We start from the raw sequence: 21,620 nt of genomic DNA on the forward strand, positions 1-21,620 counted from the left end.
CTATCTCTTGGCAGTAACTCATGAGTGGCCCAGTGAGGTAAACTATCTCTCCCTCTTAGAAGAACAAGCCAACCTCTGTAGAATTTCCTTTGTATGAACAGGACTATCTTCTACCAGCAGAACTATCAAGTTGATGCCCACAGTTACTGTACACAAGCCAGAGGTTAAGCTATGGATGTCAACTCCTGAAGCTATCCTGTTACATCACAGACCAAAAACACACCCCTTAGAAACAATGATGTAGTTGTATATTATCACCTAATTAGCATACTTGTAATTCACTGCTTTTCCTATATAAGCTTTGGCATCATTCCTGTTAGGTCGAAAGTCCCCTAAGGAGCTCTGTCCACCATGGCAGAATTCCTTAAGGACCTCTGCCCCCTGTATAGCATAACAATAAACCTTTGCCACCTTGACTCAAAGAATGCTTGAGTCTGTGAATTCATTCCAGACGACGTCCTATACTCTGGTCCTTGAGGGGTCTCTAAACCTCTCAGACAGCAACAATACCTTTTTTTTCTTTTTCTTTTTTTTTTTTTTTTGGTGAGGCGATCAAGGTTGAGTGACTTGCCGGAAGGTCACACGGCTAGTGTTAAGTGTCTGAGGCTGTATTTGAATTCGGGTAGGTCCTCCTGACTCCAAGGCCAGAGCTCTATTTGCTGTGCCACTTAGCTGCCCCTATCCAGTACCTTTTCCAAGAAAACCCCAAATGGGGTCAGAAAGAGTCTGAAATGACTGAATGATCCATATAATATTTTAAAGTTTACAAGATACTTTCCTCACAATAACCCTAGGAGGTAGGCAGTATTAGAATTACCTTTCTTATCTTATAGAGGAGGAAAGTGAATGAGGTTCACTGAGGACCAACTAGCCAAAAGTGAAACAGTTGTCAGGCAGAAGAGGAATGACTGGAACCCCATGCTACCTCTCTAAGTGATTTATCTAAAGTCTAACAACAGATCTCTAACACACCTAGAATTGGCAGCTCCAGTGCTGATATTTGGAGGTAGGCACTGTTTACCAACACCAAATGACCTCATTTCAGTTCAAATGAAAATAATCCAATTAGTTCTCAAATGGAGAAGGTAAGTGCCTTAGTACTGATAATACCTAGATAAGATCAAAAGATCTTGCATCAAAGCAAGATAGTTTCTGCCTTCAGGGATCTTACTTTTCTAACGAGAGAAGATAAAGGTGAGCTAGTATGGTGCTGGAGGTATTTTTGTGGGAAGTGGAGTAGAGGCCTGGACCCCAGCCCTTAGGGCAAAAGCTGATTGGAGCCAAAGGACCTAAGGGCCTTGGCTGGGGTCCTGGTTGCTGGAGGTGATGGTCCAAGTAAGATTGGCATGGCATGGCTGGGGCTGGTCAGGAAGTGATAGTATCTTTTGCTGTTGGAAGGTGTTCTGGGAAACTACCCAAATTTTTAGGCCCAATTCAATATATAATGTAATAAAGTGTGTGAGAAATTCTATTTCCTGTACTAGCAACTTGAAGAAAATTCCATGTCTTGAGGCTATGTTCCAGCTCACTTCTCCGAGGGCTCCTTGCTAAGTAGAATGTGTTTATTATGTTAAAGTTTCCTTATCTCATCTCCAGATAAATAGTTTAGACTGCAGAATTACACTTCCAGATTAAGAGGGCTGTATTACTCAAGATGCCCTGGATTTGGGCTCTCCTCAGCCCTACACTTTACATTTTTTTTTTTTTAGCATTCAAAATCAATCTGCCAGAAGCTCTGGGTCTGATTTATATGTTCAGCTTGAGCACCCAGGTTATTGTGAAGAGAATGAAAGCTATGTTTATGTTTGAGAGTTAGAAAACTTGTGCCCCATTACCACTTTATCCTCCATTCTGATGGAAAAATCTGGAAGCCCTGCTACTAGAAGTCTTGTGCCCCGTTCTCCTACAAGCTCTATGAAAAATCAGGAACAACATTTAAGTATTCATTTCTGCCCCTTCTTGAGACAAGAATGTAACGGAGAAGCCTAGTTCTTAATGCTTTGCTTGTAGATTTAATTATATACACTTCTCTTGATTGTCTGAGACCACAAATGCCTGAGAAGTTGCCAGAGAAGTTCTCCAGAAAAATACATCTATTCTGGTTGTCAGATTTGAATATTTACTCATCCTTGGAAAATCTGCATCAAGCATTGGGAAATAAAAGATAGATCAATTAATAAGCACTTATTAATCACTTTATGTGCTGAGGACACAAAGGTAAGAACTGAACCTTGCCCTCAAGGAGCATACATTCTAATGGGGAAGAAAACACATACATAACTTGGTACACATAAAATATATATGCAATAGATGGAAAGTAATCTAAGAATGGAGGGCCTCTTGCAGAAGGTGAGTCCATTTCACTCAGACTTTGATCCTCTTCTTCCCCAACACACACAGGACATTCTGAAAAAACAACAGTAGGTGATATGGAGGGTTTCCTCAGCCAACTAGGCTAGAACATGGAATAAATGAGGGAAATGAGGTGAAAAGTCTGGAAAGGTTGGTTGGAAATTTAGAGTAATGGCTTTTAGATGTCAAGCTGAGAAGTTTTAATTTTATCCTGGGGGCAATAGGGAGCTAATAAAAAAAAGACAAGAATCTAGAGATGGAATGTCTTATGTGAGAATGGCCAGGAGGCTGATGTCATTGAATCACATGGTATAAGCTTGGTCACTCAGGGGCTGATGAAAGGGAGAGGGAAACTTATAAGGTGTAAGCTTTGTGGAAGATGAATTAGAGAAGGAAGATGAACTGAGAGAAAGAAAACCAATTAAAAGTCTATTGAAATAGTCCAGACAAGAGGTAAGAGGGCTTCAACAAGGATGGTGGCCATTTTAGTGAAGCTGAGGGAATAGATATCTATTCTTGGAAACCAGAGACACTTAGAATGTTGAGCAAAGGCTAAGCCTAGCTATCACCTCCTCTGTGTACACTTTTCTGATTTCCCCAACTAAAATTATCTTTCTTCTAAAACACTGTTGAGTACTTTATTTAGATCCCTCCTTTCCATTATTCCACACACACTGCATTGTATTTATTTGCGTATGTCATGTCCACTGCCCTCCATGTCCCCTTCCCAGCCCCCATCATGTAAGTTCCTTGAGGACAGAGACTTGTCATTTTTATCTTTGTATTCCCAACCCCTGGAAATAACAGTGTCTTGCGCATAATGGAAGTTCAATATATACTTGCTCAATTTAATTAAATGACATACCATAGGGAAAAGGGTTTAATATAGTAAATAATTTCTTATTTCTAGCATGGAGATATCATTTGGTCAAGATAGTTTATCTATTGTGAACATGCCATGCTCCTATATGGATAAATTGGTTCCATATATTTATGAATGAAGGAGTTAAACCAGTGAGCAAGATATATAAGGTGGATCTAAGATTCTAAGTGTGACTGGAAGGTCTAGCTTGCAGTGTTTGTTGGGAGGGGTAAGAGGTGTGATTCTATGAAAAGGCGAAGCCAGGAAGTGGGGCTCTTTTGGGGAAAGTTGTGAAGCAAAAAGTTGTCTGCTCCTCTTTATGCCTTGGGGGAGATGAGAATTACAAAATATGAGTGAGTTGTACCCACCTTCTGCAGGAGGCCCTTCTCCTCTCAGATTACCTCCCATTAGGAGGCAAGAATATATGAGATGCAATGAGGAAAGGCAGAGTCAAAGTTCTACCAGCAGCCCTACAGAAAAGCCATACCGTGCTTGAGGGGAAGGAAATTTCATTAGTTCCTTACAAAGGATAGAAAATTACTTCCAACAACTGTAAGTTACCCATTATCACATGTACTTTCCAAGTCAGAGGCCATGTTCTGGGGAGAATATGTAGGAAATTGTGATTGTGGAAAAGGCTCACAAACTTTGGGGAAGGGGAGTTGATTTATACCATCTTTACCTCAGTAATAAATACCTGTTTATAAAAGACAATTAAGTCTGGCTGGCTAATTGATTAACAGAGAGAAGTATACCAGTGGAGGGCTCATAAACCAATTGCATTAGAAAGAAGCCTCCCCCCCCATCCCTATATATATATACACACACACATATATATATACACACATATATATATATATATATATACACACACACATATATATATATATATATACACACATATATATATATACACACACACACATATATATATATATATATTTTTTTTTTTTTTTTTGGTGAGGCAGTTGGTGTTAAGTGACTTGCCCAGAGTCACACAGCTAGAAGTGTTATGTGTCTGAGACCAGATTTGAACTCAGGTCCTCCTGACTCCAGGGCCGGTGCTTTATCAATTGCCCCACTAGCTGCTTTAATCCCCATAATTCTAAGGGGAGATATAGTAGCTGTAGATGCCCTTGGGGGACTTGACCCAGTAGAGTTGGGAGAGTAAGCCCCATCCCCCATCCCCAGCATATACTACATTTACACTATTGTAGTCAGTGTATATATCATTCTCTGGAATCAGTTTTCTTTGTTCCAAATCAGTTCATGTAAATCTTCCTATGTTTATTTGAATTCTTCATATTCATAATTTCATGACTATGTATTATGCTTCTGTACCAAGCTTATGTGTGTGATCTTTTCCCAAAATTCTTCATCCAGTGTGATTCCAAGTGGCTTGTGGTATACATGTACAATATTATTGCTTCGTTTGATCCTTTGTTGAACTTCACCCAAATGCTTTCCCCGCCATTCTCCACCCCAATTTTAAAATTTCCTCACATAATATTCTTAACATGCAAAGCTATCCTATTCCTTTTTATCTATCCCGTCACTTTTTAAAAATAAATTTTTTTTCAATGAACAAAAATCAGTTTTCTTTCCCTCCTACTTCCAACCCCCACTGGAAAAAACAAATAACAACAACAACAACAAAAAAAACCAAAGCCCTTGTAACAAATATGCATAGTCCAACTCCTTCATTGGCTGTATAAAAAAAAAGTCTCCTTTTCCTCTCTTAGTCCTTCACCTCTCTGTCAGGAAGTGTGCTTCATTATGGATCTTGTGGAAATATGTCTGGTCATTGTACTGATCAGAATTCCTGTGTCTTTCAAAGTAGCTTGTCTTTACAAGGTTGCTACTGTAGAAATTGTTCTCCTGCTTCTGCTCATTTCACTCTATAGTTTTCTTCATCTTTCTCTAAAACTGTCCTTTTTGTCATTTCTAACAACAAAATATTATTCCATTACATTCTATACATCCTTTTTGAGGCATTTGTTTGATCTTTTCAAAGAATACTTCCTTCTCCCTAATGTCTTTGGAGAATAGAAATAATACTTCTCAATAATTTTATTTTCTCTTTAGGATATAGACCTACTTATACTCCATACATACACAGATATTACTGGCAGAAAACTATAATGTCTATTTTTCAGATTACTGATCCATTGAGCCCACTACAAATTAGGTTATATAGTCTCAAGTGGGCCCTGACTGCAGTAAGGCTACCTGTTTACACCCTCTTACTCAAGTCATCGTCCCATTCACCACAGAGTCTATTCCAAACCTTTTCATCCCTCAAACCTCCCATGGCTCTTTCACCCCAGACCTTCTTAGCTGAGAATTTTGCCTCATATTTCATTGAAAAAAATTGAGGTCATTCTCTAAGAGTTTCTTCTTCTCCCCTCTCCTCATTTCATATTACCTGGATATAAGTGCCCTTCTCTTCTCTGACGCTGTTGCCACCTTGGTGTAGGCCTTCATCATCTCATGCCTGGGCTACTGCAGTAATCTCACCCAAGTCTCACTCTACTCCAGTCCACCATTCTCTCAACTCTCAAAGTGATCTTCCTTAAAGAGCACGTCAAGCCTCTATCCAAGAAACTCCAGGGATTCCCTTTTACTTACAGAAGCAAATGTAAAATCCTGTTTGGCTTTTAAAGCCCTCCAAAACCTGGTCTCTTTCTACCTTTCCAGTCTTACCTTTTACTTTGTGATCCAATGACACTGGGCTTCTTGCTTTTGCTCACACAAGAAACTCCATCTCTCCACTTTGTGCATTTTCACTGACTGTCCTCCGTGCCTGGAATTCTCTCCCTCCTCCTCTCTGCCTCCTGATTTACCTAGTGTCCCTGAAGGCTCAGTTAAAATCTCACCTCCTGCAAGAAGGCTTTCTCAGTCCCCTTTGATGCTGGTGCCTTTCCTCTGAGATTACCTCCAAATTATCTTGCATAGTTTGTACATAATTGTGTGTTGTTTCCCTCATTAGATTTTTTAAGTGTTTTATTTATTTATTTTTTAATTGATGGAATAAAGTAAGAATTTCCATAACATTATATAACAAAAAATGATTGCACGTGAAACTGCAAATCTATTGTGTACAACTTGCTATTCCTTTTAAATATATAAGTTATCATGTAAATTTCTTTTTTTCCTTTTTTTCTTCACCCCTCCCCAGATGGCTACCATTAGACACAAATACACACACACACATATATATATATATATACACACTTATACATACATATGTGTGTGTGTGTGTGTGTGTGTGTGTGTGTGTGTGTGTGTGTGTGTATATATATACAAATTCTATACATACTTCTATTTACCAGTTCTTTCTCTGGATGTAGATAGTATCTTCATAGGTACTTTGTAGTTAATTTGGGTATTTACAATAGTCAAAATGACTTAATAGCTCAAAGTTGTTCTTAAAACAATATTTCTCTTACTGTATATAATGTTCTCTTGGTTCTGCTCATTTCACTCTTCATTATCTCATGCAGGTTTTTCCATGTTTTTCTAAAATCATCAAGCTCTTCATTTCTCATATCACAATGAGGGCAGGAACTGTCTTTGCTGTCTTTGTATCCCCCAACACTTGGCAAAGTGCCTGGCACACAGTAGGAGCTTAATGTTGACTTGTCAGTTTTGCTGTTAAATTCTCCTCACCATCCGTTCAAGCATTTTTTGTTTGTTTGTTTGGTTTGGGTTTTTTTGGCTAACCTTTCTGGCTAACTACCATAGCAAATAATACACATATTGAAACAGTTAGATGATTCAGTGGATAGAACACTAGGCCTGGAGTCAGAAAGACTTGAGTTCAAATACCACCCCAGATGCTAGCTATGTGACCTTGGGCAAGTCACTTAACCTCTGTTTGCCTTAATCCACTGAAGAAGGAAATGGCAATCCACTCTAGTATCTTTGCTCATGGACAGTATTGGCCTGCTATGGCCCATGGGGTCATGAAGAGTTGGAAAAGACTGAATGAATAAACAACTGTAGCAAATTGCCTTTTTATGGGATATGAAATGTTAGAAATATAATTACATAATATAAATTTAAATATAAAAAGTCAAACTGGTGATTCTTAAAATCCCTAATTTAATCAAACAATTAGAATATAAAACAGTATTTTATTTGGTAAACCATATGCCACTGAGAAGTGCCATGGAAGCTCTGCATGGCTTTCTGACCATACTTCCTAAGGTGACTAGGGGTGACCGCATCCATAGAGTGTTAGTTACCATGGATCTTGGACACCATCTAGTTCCCTACCATTTTACAGACAGGGAAACTGGGTTCCATGGAAGTTAAATGACCTACCCAAGGTCACTGGACCCTTCTACCTATACCAGTTTCTGGTGCCAGTTAAAACTTTGTTTTTCTATTTAAAAAAAAATTCATGACACAGAGACATATGCAAGAAGGAACAAATTTATTAATGTTTTTATCTCCTTCACCCTGATTAATCTGAAAGAGATTAATTATATTTAGGCCAAATTTAAAAGAAAGACACTCTTGGTATAGAAACTTTGTCTAAAAATAGTTTCCAATTTAGCAAATCTAGGAAATTAATACATTTCCAGTGAAAAAACTTTTTAATGACATTTAGACACAACTGAGCTCATAGTTTGCTAGCTTTCTGTTAAAGAAACAGCCATTTTCAAAACCAAATTAATCCTCATAGATCTATGTTTACCTAAGGGAAAATATCTATTTTTTTTTCAGTTAACTTGTAGCACTTTTATTTTTCCTTAAATAATGATGTGTTAGTCATTACAATTATCAACTCAGGATGATTTACAGATTTTAGTATTCTACTGTCATGTGAGAACATTAAGGCAACATACAAAAATCTTACATAAATTAACTAGATGCACAAATTTACAGGTTGTAAATGCAAACTTTCTTGCAACTCAAGGTTGAGTAACTTAGGCCCATGTCATTGTGGGGGAAACAGTTGGTTAAGGGAAAAAAAAACTGGTTCCTGTGGCTTGGATTCAACATGTATTCCTGCTAGGATGGTGGCAAGATGAAACACACACTTAATAAACTCCTGCCAGCCTTAGGAGAGAAATTCTGCAAGTCAGCTCTTTTAGATGCGGGAAATCTGACCTTTCGATACCCTGTACAGATCTGATGCTTTATAGAACTAAACCATACAGCTGTTGAGTGTCTACCAGCCAGATACTATATTGCCATATTATCAGGATAATTTTCTGTAGGAGTTAACTCTTAGCCTTACCTATCAAAATGAAGTGACCTATATCAGGGTTTAGATCAAAGACATATACAAAGTATGCTAAAATGTACACCAAGAACTTAATTTGAATGCGAGGTCAAATCAGTAACAGTTCAACAATCTAAAAAGTGCTGATAGTTGTCTAATAGCAGATACAAACTTCCCCAAGGATTAGTTTCTTTTCAAAGAAGGCTTTTATTCCAGTTTCATGAGGCTAACATGAGGTATGTATTTGCCAGGGCAAATTTTTACTTTGTGAATACTCATGCAGCAAATGCTACACATCTGCTAGCAATCTATCTAGATGCCTTTGTGATGGACAGTGGATGGGCCAGATTCATCATATTCCTGCTTGCTGATCCGCATCTGCTGGGAGGTGGAGAGAGAAGCCAGAATAGGGCTACCAATCCAGACGGAATACTTACGTTCAGGGGGAGCAATGATCTGAATTTTCATTGTGCTAGGTGCCAAGGCTGTGATTTCTTTTTGCATTCTGTCAGCAATGCCAGGGGTCATGGTAGTACCCCACCAGACAATACTGTGTTGACATATAGATCCTTTTGGATATCACCATCACACTTCGTGATAGAATTGAAAGTGGTCTCATGAATGCCACAGGATTCTATACCGAGGAAGGATGACTGGAAGAGGCCCTGTGGACATCTGAACCTCTTATTGCCAGTGGTGATCATCTGGCCATTGGGAAGCTCATAGCTCTTCTCCAGGGAAGAGGATGAAGCAGCAGTGGCCATCTCCTGCTCAAAGTCCAAAGCAACATAGCACAGCTTCTTGATGTCATAAACAATTTTCCTTTCAGCTGTGGTAATGAAGCTGTACCCTCTTTCTATCAGTATCTTCATGAGGTAGTCTGTTAGGTCATGGCCAACCAAATCTAGGTGAAAGATGGCATGGGGAAGGGCATAACCCTTCTAGAGGGGCATAGCGTGGGTGACACCATCACCAGAGTCCATAATGTTAGGACCAGAGGCACACAGAGACAACACAGGCTGAATAGCAATGTACATGGCTAGGATGTTGAAGGTCTCAGACATGATCTGTGTCATCTCTCTTTTGGCCTGAGAATTTAAGTTTCTCTAAGCAGAACAGAGTGTTCCTCAGGGGCTACACAAAGCTCGTTGTAGAAGGTATGATGCCAGATTTTCTCCATGTCATCCTAGTTGGTAACAATGCCATGTTCAATGGGATATTTCAGAGTCAGTATACCTTTCTTGCTCTGGGCCTCACCACCAACATAACCGTTCTTCTACCCCATTCCCACCATGACACCCTGGTATCTTGGGCATCCAGCAGTGGAGGGGAACACAGCCTGAGGAGCATCATCCCCAGCAAAGCCAGCTTTGCACACGCCAGAGTCATTGTCAATGACAAGAGCAGCAATTTCTTCTTCCATTTTTGTTTAATCTGAGGCTGCACACTGTCCTACTTTGAGAATTTAGAGCTGGAGGGATGGGAGAGGGACAAATAAAGGGGGTATATCCAAAGTAGTCTACAAATGCTGCTATCTACCACTGAGTGAGTAACATTCTTTATACCTACAAAGCTAAACTCACACTGAGAGAAAAATCTGTCCTACAGAACTAGATTTCTCCTTGGAAGGCATCCCAATTCCAGAGGAAACATCCACAATTCTGGGCATCCAAAGTGCTTTTACCTGCTAGCAAAACCTTGAATTTTACAACCCAAAGCTATCCAGACCTCCAAATTATTGGAACGGTGGCTGCATGTCTGAAAAAAGTTTATAGCCTCCAGGCTGGCTCCACTAAGGGGGATAACTTTTAGTTGCATGTCCAAATTATGTTCTGCTTTTTAAAAAGACCGTTACTTTATATATTTGTTGTTTAGTCATTTTTCACATGTTTAGTTGTATCTAGCTCTTCATGACCTCTTCTGGGATTTTCTTGTTAAAGATGGTTTGCCATTTCCTTCTCCAACTCATTTTACAGATGAGGAAACTGAGACAAACGGGGTTAAGTGACTAGCCCAGACAGCTAGTAAATGTCTGAGGTCAGATTTGAATTCAGGAAGATGAGTCTTCCTGCCTTCTGGCCTGACACTACCACCTAGCTGCCTCATTGCTTTATAGTAATACTTCATATTTCCCCAACCATAACCATCCAGCCATGGTAAGGTATTGTAATTTGCCCAGGAAGAAAAATGTTTGGCCTGCTCCCTCTGGTTGTATCTGCCAGCATGGCTATTACTAATACCCAACCCTCTGTAGTTTTTCGGTTCTATAAATCTACTTAGTGGCTAGAGCCTCAGGTGTGCTACTGCATTCAGGCAAGATTCCAAGCCTAGGAATGCTGCCAACCCTAAGATGCTACTGGCTTTACCCTCTTTATTTGTGCGGGCTCATTTATTCATTGTCAGGGCATATTTCAAATTTCCCAGCAAAGGTATAAGGAATAAAGCAATTGAGTCTAGAGTTTGACCTTCTCAACCAGATTAATTTCACTTTAGAGGTATTTTTTTACATGTTAGACATGTATCTTATGCCTATATTAAGGATGACAAAATTATATCTGACTCAAAACCAAATTAATCAGCTAGGTGGCAGAATAGATAGAGCACCAGGCCTGGAGTCAGGAGGACTTGAGTTCAAATGTGACCTCAGACATTTACAAGCTGTGTGACCTTGGGCAAGTCATTTAATCCTGTTTGCTTCAGTTTAGTCATCTGTAAAATAGGCAAGAGATGGAAATGACAAGCCACTCCAGTATCTTTGCCAAGAAAATCCCAAATGGGGTCACAAAGAGTCAGACACAACTGAACAATAACAACAAACTTTTCTTTTATGTTTCAGTTTCCCCATTACATCTCTGCAAATTTTTGCTTCATAGATTTCTGAGGTCTGCCTGGGAAAGGCTTGCGCCAACTTAGCATCATCATGATCAATCACTGGATCCTTGAGCAGTTGCCTCATCAGCATTTGGAATACCAAGTGCTGAGCCTCATGGTCTTGTCTTAATTTTGCTTATATCCTGTGCACTGGTGCATTCTATATGCCATTCCAGTTGCTCAGGGCTCTAAGTGGAGGGTTTCCAAGTTGCTTAAAAAGGGCCTTCTTGTGGATGACTATCAGAGGATACTGTTCAAAAGTTCCCCTTTTTCTGAGTCCTATAGAATGTACTTGGATCTCCTTACTTCTCTTGGGACCTATTTGTAAACTGTCTCTTCCTCCTTCTGTGTTTCCTTCTCTCCTGGGCTTCTCCTCTCTTTGTCATGTTCATTCAGCAAAGCTCCCAATGCTTCCATTTATTTATCAGATTTTCCTGACTAATAATGTCTTCTTGTTCCCCTTTTATCAATTTAGATGTTCCTATATTTGATGTGATATTCTCTTTACTCTCTTTTTCTATTGACTGGCATTGTGAAATCATGAATAGAAGACTGGACTTGGAGTCAGGAAGACCTGGGTTTGAATTCTACCTTAGAAATATTAGCACTGTGACCTTGGGGAAATCATTTAATCTTTTGAGTCTCAGTTTCCTCATCTGTAAAATGGGGACAATAATTAACACCTACCTCACAGGGTTGTGGTGAGGAGGAGCAAATAAAGTAATGTATGTAATGCTCTTTTCAAGCTTGAAAGCACTACATGAAATGTGAGCTGCTATTATTATTTGTTAGAGGGCAGGACGGGACATCTATCTTCAAGTATTGTGATGTCAAATTGGGGATAGAATTGTTCTGCTTGGTTCCAGAGGGCAGAAGTATGTGGAAGTTGAAGTAAATTAAGGCTTGTTGTAGCGAAGAACTTTTTAACAATTAGAACCCTTCAAAAACAGATCCAACTACCACATAAGGAAGTGAGTTCCCCAAAACAAAAGGACTTCTAGCAAACATTATATGATCTATCTCTCTGGAATGTAGTGACAGTAGAAGGAGGGCTTAACTTGGTATGTTGAATTTGATCCCAGAACCGGGTTAAAATCCCACCTCTACTACTTACTGTGTGACTTAGGACAAGTCATTTGAATTTTCAGTGCCTCAGTTTCCTCATCTGTAAAAGGAAGTGGTTGCATTAGATGGCTTTATAAGGTCCCTTGCAACTCTAGAACTATGACTTTGAGTCTCGGAATATTGTAGAGGGAATTCCTGTTCTGCTATGAGGTATCTGAGGTCCCTTCTAACTCAGAAATTCTGTGACTCATCCACTACAGCTTCAATATAAAGGAAATTATTTTTTTCTTGGATCCTCTGTGTCTCTTCCTCTAAGAGTTTGAGGGGTTTTTTTTGTCTTGTCTTAATTTGTTAGTTTCTTCCAGATATGAAAATTTCTTTTAACATCCTTTTCCTACTGAATATCTTCCAACATGCTTTGTCTTTTGTTTCTACTTCTGCCTTCCATACTCAATTTCCAGAATTAAAGCCCTCCAGGGCCCAGATCTTTTTAGTGTTTAGCATTGTTTCAGGATTAGCACTGATTCATTAGATTTACCTTAGCCCAGATGGTCTCTTCACTTAAGTTTCCATCTTAAACTTGTGTGTTGATCAAATCTCCCATCTCCTTTACCAAGATCTATAACTGTATCTGAGAAGTTAATCATGTTCAGGGCTTATTAAAGATCATGGAGAGAATCTATAGTTAAACCAGATGGCTCCCTAATTCTAGTCATTGCATATTTATCCCAAAGTCATATGAAAAGAAAAACAAGATAGAGGAAGACCAGAGCTAGTTTAGACCAATAGCTAGTACTCATCAGAAGTTCTGCAGACAAATTATTACACAAAACTCCAAGGTCAGGCACCAGTAGATGGTGCAGTAAACGTTTACCTATTCAAGAGACCAGTGTTTTAGTTCCAGCTCTTCCATTGTCTAGCTAAGTGATCTTGAACAAATCACTTAATCTCTCTGGATCCTTATTTCTTTGAAAAACAACAAGGTTATATTTGATCATCTCTAAGGGCCTCTCCAGTCTGTAAATTCTAGTATTTTGTGAAATATGCACCTATGTCACATTGACATCTTTCACAGTTGTCCATTATCAGTCACCTTTCAAAAAAAAAATCTCATAGATTTATGATCATTTACCACCCAACAATAAACATTTATTAAGCATCTGTGTTCCAGGCAGGGACAGCTATGTGGCACAGTGGATAGAGTCCTGGGCCTGGAATCAGGAAGACTCATCTTCCTAAGTTCAAATATGGTTTCAGACACTTACTAGCTTTGTGACTCTGGGCAAGTCACTTAACCCTGTTGGCCTCAGTTTTCTGATCTGTAAAATGAACTGGAGAAAGAAGTGGCAAACCACTCTGGTATCTTTGCCAAGAAAACCCCAAATGGGGTCATGGAGAGTTGGAACAGACTGAAATGACTGAACAACAACAAATGTTCCAGGCACTGTGCTAAGTGCCAGGGATACTAAGAAAGGTAAAAAGCATTCCCTGTTCTCAAGGAGCCCACAGTCTAATGGAGGAAACAACATGTAAGAAACTACGTACAAACAAACTTTTATAAGAGGCGGGGGTATATGTGTGCGTGTATGTATAATATGTACCTATATCAACATGCAAATAACTAGGTACAAACAAGCTATATATGTGTTTGTGTGGTGTGTGTATGTGCAGATATTTGTAAGTAGCTAGGTAAAAATAAGCTGTATATGATATATACTATATTATTATACAGTATATTTTATGTAGGTATATACTCTACTATATATGTGTCAAATATGCACCTATATCAACATGCAGGTAATTGTGTATAAGCAAGCTATATATGTGAGCTATATACATGCATATATATATATACACACACACATACAACTTGTTTGTATATAATCATTTGCATGTTGATATTGGTAGATATTAAACATATATGTACCACATGTAACATAATATATAGCTGGTTTGTAATAGATATTTGCGTGTTATCTGTGTATGGGCATGCATGTATACACACACATGTATATATATGTACACACATATACATATACTGCGTTGGAATAATTAACAAAGAAAAGGCACTAGAATTTAAGAGGGATTTGGAAAGGCTTCCTGTAGCAGGTGGGATTTTAGCTGGAACTTGAAGGAAGCCAGAAGGCAGACATGTCAAAGGAAAACATTCCTGCATGGGGGATAGCCAGTGAAAATGATTAGAGATGGGAGATGTAGTTTCTTCTTCAAGGAATAGCAAGGAGGCTAGTTTTTCTGGATCAAAGAATACTTCTGGGGGTGTATGGTGTATAAAGACTGGAAAAGTAGAGGGGCAGATTATGAAGGGCTTTGAATGCCAGACAGAGAATGTTGTATTTGATCCTGCAGGTGATAGGAAGCCACTAGAGTTTATTGAGTAGGGAAGGTAACACGGTCACACCAGAACTCAAGAAAGATCACTTTGACAAGTAAAGAGACACTTTATGGAAGGAAAATCAAACCCATTCTAACAGAACTCCTTTTTAAAGACATTGACGTACTAGTTACTGCAAATCACACAGTTAAAGCTGCAGCCATGAAGACATTCCATCCTCAGCTCTTGCTGTTTTTAAGCCAGACATGCCAGGCTTAGGTGATAATGAGAATAGCACCAATTTATAAGACTGACATATATCCAATTCCCAGGCCTTGTTCTGTGCAAACTATACTATACTCTGGTGAGGAAGAGTCTTGCCAGAGTGAAAAAGGACACCTTAGAGGTATTGTAAAGAGAGCTTGCACCCAGTCTCCTCATCTCCTCCCCCAGCTTTTAAATTCACCTCTGCAGTCCCAGCTCTTTGCCTGGCTTCTGGCCTGCATGTGGACTCTGGCCTTGTGGCTGACCATGAAGGATAGTTCTGAATAAATTCACATCAATACCCTGTCATCCTCCCTTCCCCTGCAGACAAGAGAACAACTCATTTTTATCATGCTTTAAGGCTTACAAAGTATTTTCTGTCTACCATGGAAATTATTATTGTTGGTAGAACTGGCCCTTTTTCTTGGTCGTAGAACTCTACTCTGCTCCAAATTTTTCTCTGTAGCAGATAGCTCCACTACCAGAGAACGCTTGCTTAGAAACTATGCTTAGAATAGGTCAGGAGATCATGAACCTTATATATCTAACTCCCTAGCTTAACCCTCTTAGATATAAATATATGTGGCTACACTTGGCCCAGAGAAAAGCACAATGTATACCCATTATAGATACCACAGTTCTAACAGGCCAATGACAAAGAAAGGGTATGATGTCCACATACCAGCGATAACGAAATGGTTTGTGGTATGACAGCCTTGTTATTTGTGTTCCTTTGTCCAATGTTGCAAGTGTATCTCTAGTTGTCTGGAGACCAGGGACAAAGGCAGAGAGGTCGGATCCTAAGCATGTCCTGTACTTGCTTAGGCCACTTTGTCTCTAGATTCCTATTTTGAGAGATATATATTTCTCTAATGGTAACAGGCCCACGAAAGCAAACCGCAAGCTAAAAGTTTCCTACCCAGCTCCTCTTCTTACTGATGGTGTGGTCTTAAGAGCAAATTTTCCAACTGGTTTCTGGGCATTGGACATCATTTCTCCTGGTGAAAGAGTCATCTACCAGAATGTCCCCAGTAAATACAGAAACTTGTAATTCCTGCTAATTTACATAAATTCTAATATGAGAAAATAAATTAATACATCCTAGTTCATTTGTATCCAAGCCTAAAATTTAGGAAGGAAATGTCTTACATTTGGCAGTCTATCTGGACTTTTTGAAAGAATGGGCAGAGTATCCAGGTCCCTGCTTTTGCCACCAATTTACTACTGATCTATGGGCAAGCCATAAAAACTCAATAGATGGTTATTAAGAATCTAATGTATGTATGACACTGTATTCCTTCTCTTTTCCTGATCCTCTTTTTAAAATGAAGGTAGCAGGTCAGAATGAGGAATATTTGTCTGTGGCGATAGAGCTTTGAGATTCTAATTTTTAAAAGTTTATATGAGAAGAAAAACAGACTGATGCAAAGTGAAGTGAACAGAGACAGGAAAACAATACACACAATTACAACAATGTAAATTTTAAGATAACCACAAAACAATCAAAAAATGAATGTTGCAATGAAAATAACCCAGTATTCAATAAACTTGGAAATATAAAACTATTTAGGAAAGAGCTCCCTTTTTGACAAGAACTGCTGTGAAAATTGGAAAGGAGTATGGCAGAAATGCAAGGCAACACATATTTATAAAGTACTTCCTATGTGCCAGGCATTGGGTTAAATGCTGAGGATACAAATACAAGCAAAAAGAAAGATAATCCCTGCCCTCAAGAAGCTTACATTCTAATGAGAGAAGACAGTGCACAAAGGAGAAATGAAACATGGGGGAAGGAGAATAGAAGGGTCTGAGAAGGAAGAGGAAGGATCCTCATGCATTAGCATGGTGTTGAAGTCTGAAAAGCCGGAAGCACAGTAGGGAAGGGAATTAGGCTTAGACCAACATCTTACCCCATATTCCATAATAAATTCAGATGAAAACACCATGTGATTAATAAAGATCATACCAAAAAATGTGAAGAAAAACAGATTCTATACCTTTCACAACTATGATTGAGATGTCTTCCTAACCAACCAAGGGATAATGGCAATTGCAAAAGATAAGCAGATAATTTTGCTTACATGAGGTTGAACAGTTTTTTGCACGAGCAAAATTAGCACATAAACAAAGTGAAATGAGCAGAACCAGGAGAACATTGTACACAGTAACAGCAATATTGAATAATGATCAACTATGGAAGACAGCTACTCTGATCAAAATAATGATCTAAGACAGTTCTGAAGAACCCATGATGAAAAATGCTACCTCCAGAGAGAAACCTGATGAACTCTGAGTGCAGACTGAGGCATACTTTACTTTCTTTATGTTTATTGCTTTTTAATTTTTTTTTTGCAACATGACTAAAACAGAAATATGTTTTGCATGACCTTACATGTATAATTGATAGATTGCTTGCCTTCTTAATGGGTGGGGAAGGGGAGAAGAGGAGGAAGAGATTTGGGATTCAAAATTTTTTTAAATTAATGTTAAATTTTTTTTTTTAATTTAATGCATTTAGAATAAGAAGGCAAGCAGTCAAATGGTGGGGAGGGGTGCGGTCAGAAATCTTTGTATCAGATTTCTAGGATGAGCATCTGTTATCCTAAATATAAAGTACTGACAATTATCAGAAATTCTAAAGAGCAAAAGGCATTCCGCAAATAGCAAAGTGATCAAACTTTATGAACAGAGAGCTTTCAAAAAAAAAAAAGAATTGAAAACTTGTAACAACTTCAGAGAGTTCTCACAGTTCTGAAGACTTCTATGTGTAGTGATTTTTATGTAAAGCAAATTTTCTGGCTGACATGGGGAAGGGAGGGAGGCAGGCAGGAAAGCAGGAGGTTGTTCTTGTCAAGGGAGACCAGGGATAGAGAAGTGAGAGAAGGAGAAGGAACACTAGGGACTGGGGCCATTGAACTAGTGGGAATGCCCAGGAAGAACACACCAGGAGGCGGACACAGGGGATCCAGATACAGAAACAGACAGGAGAGGAGTGGGACTCGGGACAGAAACATGGTACTCAAGCTCTGCATGATGGAAGACAGACAAGCCAGACACAAAAGCCAGTCAGTGGTGCTGGGGCAAAGGTCTCCTGTCTCGGTGCTGGAGGTCTCAAGCCAAGTTTCCCATTCCATGGAGGCAGTAGTGGTGGTAGTGGTGATGGCAGTGATAGTGGCAGGTTCTGCTTTAACTTGGAGAGTTTTGGGGGAGGTGGGGGAGGGAGGCCAAGGAGTACACAGCTGACAGGCAAGAGGGAGAGCACAGTATTGTACAGTAAAGTTAACATAGGTTTTTTTTAAAAATATGGATTTCTTTCAGAATTCCTTACATCAAAGAAAGTCTCATTTGCATATTGTATAAATTCACAAAGCAAGAATGGGCTGTATATGAAAGAATGCTCCAAATCATTAATAATAAGCAAAATTCAATAAAACATCCTTGAGGTTTCAACTCATACCCAGCCAATGAGTAGAACACCAAAGATGGGAATAGTCTGTGTTGGAGGGATTGTGGTAAAACAGGCACACTAGTACATTGCTGATGGATCTGTGAATTAGGGTTTGGGTTTTTTTTTTTGGAAAACAATTTGGGGATTTTTACAAATAAAGTGACTCAGATGACCATACCCTCTGACTCAGAGACTCCACTACATATGCCTCAAAGAGGTCATTGGTAAAAAGAAAGCCCTCTTATGCACTAAAATATTTAAAGCAAGACTTTTTGTAGTAGTAAAATACTAGAAATAAAATAGATGCTTATTGATTAGGGCATGGCCAAACAAATTGTAATACATGAATAAAATGGACTATTACTGTGCTGTAAGAAACAACGAATATGATGGATATAGAGAAGCACAGAATAATTTACATGCAATGATTCAGAATGAAATAAGCATAGACAAGAAAACAATATACACAATAACTACAATGTCAGCAGAAAGAACAACCACAAAACAATCAAAAGTGAATGTTGCAAAATTACGAAGAAAAATCATAGCTTTAAAGAAGAGATATAAGAAAACACTCCCACCCTATCCTTTTGCAAAGGTGGGAAGTATGTGATTGTGGTACATTATACATATTTCAGAACTTTTTAATGTATTGATTAGTTTTGCTGATTTTTTTTTCTCTTTTTCTTCAAAAACATTATTTGTTACATGGGATGAATCTCCAGGAGGGGGTGGACTGGGGATGATACTGGGGGAAAATACAATCATGTAAAAAAAAAGACATCACTAAAATTTATTTTAAAAACAACAACAGAGGCAGTTAGATGGCACAATGGATACAGTACCGGCTCCAGAGTCAGGAGAACCTGAGTTCAAATTTGACCTCAGACACATAACACTCACTGGATGTGTGATTCTGGGCAAGTCACTTAACCCCAAGTGCCTCACATAAAAAACAACAACAAAAAGGAAAACAAATGTTGCAAAATTACAAAGTACAAGCATGGTTCTGAAGGAGAATGATAAAAAATACCTCCTTCCCACTCCTTTACAAGAGGTTGTGGGAGGGGAGATGGTCCATAAATGTGTAACATTGCATATGATGTCAGATTTTGTTGACATTTTGATTAGTTTTGCTGAATTTTTTCCTCTTCCTCTTTTAAAAAATTTTTTACAAGGGATGGGCCTATGGGAAATCTAAGTGATATTAAAAAAGATATCAAAAATATATTTTAAAATTTATTAAAAAAAACAAAACAGCCTTTTTTTAAAAAACCCAATCTCTAGTCAAATAATCAAGTTTTTCTTTGCAGATATGTTTACTTTTATCTTTGGTTGGAGAACCTACACACTAGCAGTTATAAACAAATAGTTATCTAGAAATTTAAAGTGACAAATGAACAAAAAGGATGGATTTTGAATGGATTGAGGGTGACTCTAGTAGTCAAGACAGAGGCAGCTGGGGTTGGTGGGGTCTGCCTCCCGTGCATTTTCACTTTTCTTTTTTTTTTAAATTTTACAATTTTTTTACTGATACCTTTTGCTCTTATATTGCCATCATTTCCAAGTATATTTCTCTCTCCTTTCCTATCCAGTAAGCTATCCTTTGTAACAACAAGAACAAAAAAATTTTTTTTTAAATCGGCAAAACTAACCATTGCATCACCTGAATCTGATTCACTATCATTTTTCAATGCTTCTACTCTACGGAGCAAATGTCTGCTCTCTATCACTGCTTTAGGATAAGAATGATTGGAAAGTGCTCTGAACTCTTTCAAAGAAGGACTGAGTAAACCTCATGATTTCTACTTTAACTCCTTTCCAGATAGACCATTGTATTGGGAGATAAAGACTTAAATGCAATGATTTAGACTTATAATGATGACAGGGACATCACATCCCTGAGACCACCACCTTTAGAAGCTAAGGGTCTTGGATTATTACAATTCACAGGAATGATTTTCTGTGTCAAATTAGCCAGGAAAATTACCAAGGCATCAGTCCCTCTGTAGGAAAATTCCACTTCTCCTCAGCATCTCCGATGCCTACGCCTGTCAGCTCTGATTACAGCATATATCACTGTAAATACAGGTTGAGTTTTTCTTGATTTTTACAAATATATGTGAGGGTTTTTCTTTTTCCCTACAGCAGCGCTTCCCTACTGTGAACAATGGAATAGGTCTCTGTTGCCAGGAGCTATTATCGCCCCCCACCCCACCACACAACTGCTGGAAATGTATGTCCTGAAATAGCCATACTCAATGTTACCAAATTCTTAAAAGTAAATCAACCTGAAACATCATGCAATCTTGTATGACTAAAGCATTAAGCAGCTATTTTGGGGAACCAAGGGAAGGAAAAGATCATTAAACCACTACATTTGTAAGAGGAAAAGCTTTGCTATATTTTGTTTAAATGTGTTTTTTAATCTAACAGTTGAGGAAAGCATCACCTTTAAAAACCTGTGGCAGAAGTCACTTTGTAAATAACAATTGTATGGGGAACTCTATCTTATTTAGGTCTAATTGCTAAATAAGCTTTAATCCTGCTAGTGATGTGAATTAGTTATGTGACAATGGGCAAGTCATTTAACCTCTATAACTCTGTTTCCTCATCTTTCAAATAGGAATAATGCCTGTAGTAGTGACCTCCCAGAGTTGTTTTGATGATCAAACTGGATAATGTGTGCAAAATATTTTGTAAACTTGAAGGTACTATGTCAGGTATTATTGACTTTATCATTAATCAAAAAAAAGTGTATATTATAGAAAAATTAGGAATAACCAACTATTGCAGATAAAGTGGAAAACTAGTACGGATGTCTCAACAAGACAGGTTATATGGGGGTTGTGGTGCCCCTTAAGTCCAGTATGCAACTGGCCGGCCTCCCAACTTAATTTAAATGGCTGACTGCCCCTCATTTCAATCATTCCAAAATGGTCTTGTGCTGGTGGTAGAATAAAATATGTCTTGTAGCTTTCTGCCAGTCTGCAATACTCTAAAGTTAGATATTTTACCTATATGTTGGGAATTTCTGAACAAGAACTTCAGTCTGGTGCTGCCATACCTGGTATTCTGTCCTCAGGGCACAAGAAACAAACAAAAGTGGCAACCAACACAGTACTTTTAAAAAGAAAAGGCAATTTAGACCATACAACTTTAGAACTGGAAGGAACTTTAGGGATCATTTAGT

The 21,620-nt window shown here is 38.5% G+C and overlaps 1 protein-coding gene and 1 pseudogene across 1 annotated transcript in view; one reads left to right on the forward strand and one right to left on the reverse strand.

Annotated features, from left to right (window-relative positions):
- Positions 1 to 21,620, forward strand: part of TTC13 (tetratricopeptide repeat domain 13) — a 111,779-nt gene that overhangs the window by 87,373 nt on the left and 2,786 nt on the right. The gene's annotated exons all lie outside the window — the stretch shown is intronic.
- Positions 8,666 to 9,885, reverse strand: LOC110217860 (actin, cytoplasmic 2 pseudogene; annotated as a pseudogene).

The sequence above is a fragment of the Phascolarctos cinereus genome, unplaced genomic scaffold, assembly GCF_003287225.1.
Source record: "Phascolarctos cinereus isolate Bilbo 61053 unplaced genomic scaffold, phaCin_HiC Scaffold_5;HRSCAF=322, whole genome shotgun sequence".
Taxonomy (NCBI): Eukaryota; Metazoa; Chordata; class Mammalia; order Diprotodontia; family Phascolarctidae; genus Phascolarctos; species Phascolarctos cinereus.